Here is a 2,394-nt window from a genome sequence, read left to right on the forward strand (position 1 = left end):
TTCGCCCTCGGCCGGTGGTCGCTCAGTTCGCGGGCCGCTGATCCCGCTCCATCTCTCCGGCCTGTGTTTAAGGAGGCGGCCGCTCCTCCTTCCTTGGATGGACCATTCGCATATTTTTCGCCCGGCCTGTGTTTAAGGAGGCGGCCGGTCCTCCTTCCTTGGATGGACCATTCGCATATTTTTCGCCCGGCCTGTGTTTAAGGAGGCGGCCGGTAACTCCCTTTCTTGGATGAGACCCAACATTCGCATATTTTTCGCCCGGCCTGTGTTTAAGGAGGCGGCCGGTCCTCCCATTCTGCCAGTGTTCCTTGGACTTTGAAAATTTCAAAGTCTTTCCGCTCCGGGCTAGGGCGGGTGAGGTCGTCTCGAACCACGTGCCTGAAGGCCGCCTCGCGCCAGATGCGGCCCCGCTCTGTCGTGCGGTGTGACCGTCCAACGCGGGCATCGCTAGATTAGCCGTGGCCACGATCCTTCCACACCGCGAGCCTTTCGCCCTCGGCCGGTGTCGGTCAACGTGTGGGTGGGGGGGAAGGACGGCTGCCGGGAGCAGACAGCCGTCCCCGGGTGGGGTGTACAGTCCTTCCACCGCGGCCGCCGGGAGCAGACGGCCGTCGAGCGATTCTGCCATTGTTCCTAGGACTTTGTACATTTTAAAGACCCTCCGCGCGGGCCGCTGATCCCGCTCGGTCGCTCCGGCCTGTGTTTAAGGAGGCGGCCGGTCCTCCCATTCTGCCAGTGTTCCTTGGACTTTGAATATTTCAAAGTCTTTTCGCTCCGGGCTAGGGCGGGTGAGGTCGTCTCGAACCACGTGCCTGAAGGCCGCCTCGCGCCGGATGCAGGCCCCGCTCTGTCGTGCGGTGTGACCGTCCAACGCGGGCATCGCTAGATTAGCCGTGGCCACGATCCTTCCACACCGCGAGCCTTTCGCCCTCGGCCGGTGTCGGTCAACGTGTGGGGTGGGGGGGAAGGACGGCTGCCGGGAGCAGACAGCCGTCCCCGGGTGGGGTGTACAGTCCCTTCACCGCGGCCGCCGGGAGCAGACGGCCGTCGAGCGATTCTGCCATTGTCCCTAGGACTTTGTACATTTCAAAGACCCTGCGCGCGGGCCGCTGATCCCGCTCGGTCGCTCCGGCCTGTGTTTAAGGAGGCGGCCGGTCCTCCCATTCTGCCAGTGTTCCTTGGACTTTGAAAAGTCTTTCCGCTCCGGGCTAGGGCGGGTGAGGTCGTCTCGAACCACGTGCCTGAAGGCCGCCTCGCGCCGGATGCAGGCCCCGCTCTGTCGTGCGGTGTGACCGTCCAACGCGGGCATCGCTAGATTAGCCGTGGCCACGATCCTTCCACACCGCGAGCCTTTCGCCCTCGGCTGATGTTCAACCAACGTGTGGGGAGGGGGTTATGGACGGCTGCCGGGAGCAGACAGCCGTCCCCGGGAGGGGAGACTTCACGGCGGCCGCCGGGAGCAGACGGCCGTCGAGAGATTCTGCCAGTGTTCCTTGGACTTTGACTATTTCAAAGTCTTTCCGCTCCGGGCTAGGGCGGGTGAGGTCGTCTCGAACCACGTGCCTGAAGGCCGCCTCGCGCCGGATGCAGGCCCCGCTCTGTCGTGCGGTGTGACCGTCCAACGCGGGCATCGCTAGATTAGCCGTGGCCACGATCCTTCCACACCGCGAGCCTTTCGCCCTCGGCCGGTGTTCGCTCAACGCGCGGGCCGCTGATCCCGCTCCATCTCTCCGGCCTGTGTTTAAGGAGGCGGCCGGTCCTCCCATTCTGCCAGTGTTCCTTGGACTTTGAAAATTTCAAAGTCTTTCCGCTCCGGGCTAGGGCGGGTGAGGTCGTCTCGAGCCACGTGCCTGAAGGCCGCCTCGCGCCGGATGCAGGCCCCGCTCTGTCGTGCGGTGTGACCGTCCAACGCGGGCATCGCTAGATTAGCCGTGGCCACGATCCTTCCACACCGCGAGCCTTTCGCCCTCGGCTGGTGTTCGTCCAACGTGTGGGGAGGGGGTTAAGGACGGCTGCCGGGAGCAGACAGCCGTCCCCGGGAGGGGAGACTTCACGGCGGCCGCCGGGAGCAGACGGCCGTCGAGAGATTCTGCCAGCGTTCCTTGTACTTTGAATATTTCACAGCCGTGCTCGCACTTAGGAAATTTTCGAGCGCTGTGGCACTTAGACATTTTTCGTCAAGCGTGGCACTTAGAAATTTTTCGTCAAGAGAGGCACTTAGACATTTTTCGTCAAGAGTGACACTTAGAAAATTTTTCACTCTCTTTGTGCCTTCCAGGGTGCTGTGCAACCCTGCGTGTTGTGTTCCCACCGAGCAAGGGGCGCTGCTGGCGGCCATGACCAAGCGCTCGGCACCGGGCCCTTTCATTTTGTGGGGTAAATTATGCGCCCCCC

Source organism: Syngnathus floridae, unplaced genomic scaffold, assembly GCF_059516105.1.
Source record: "Syngnathus floridae isolate MCC-2025c unplaced genomic scaffold, RoL_Sflo_1.0 HiC_scaffold_28, whole genome shotgun sequence".
NCBI classification, from domain to species: domain Eukaryota; kingdom Metazoa; phylum Chordata; class Actinopteri; order Syngnathiformes; family Syngnathidae; genus Syngnathus; species Syngnathus floridae.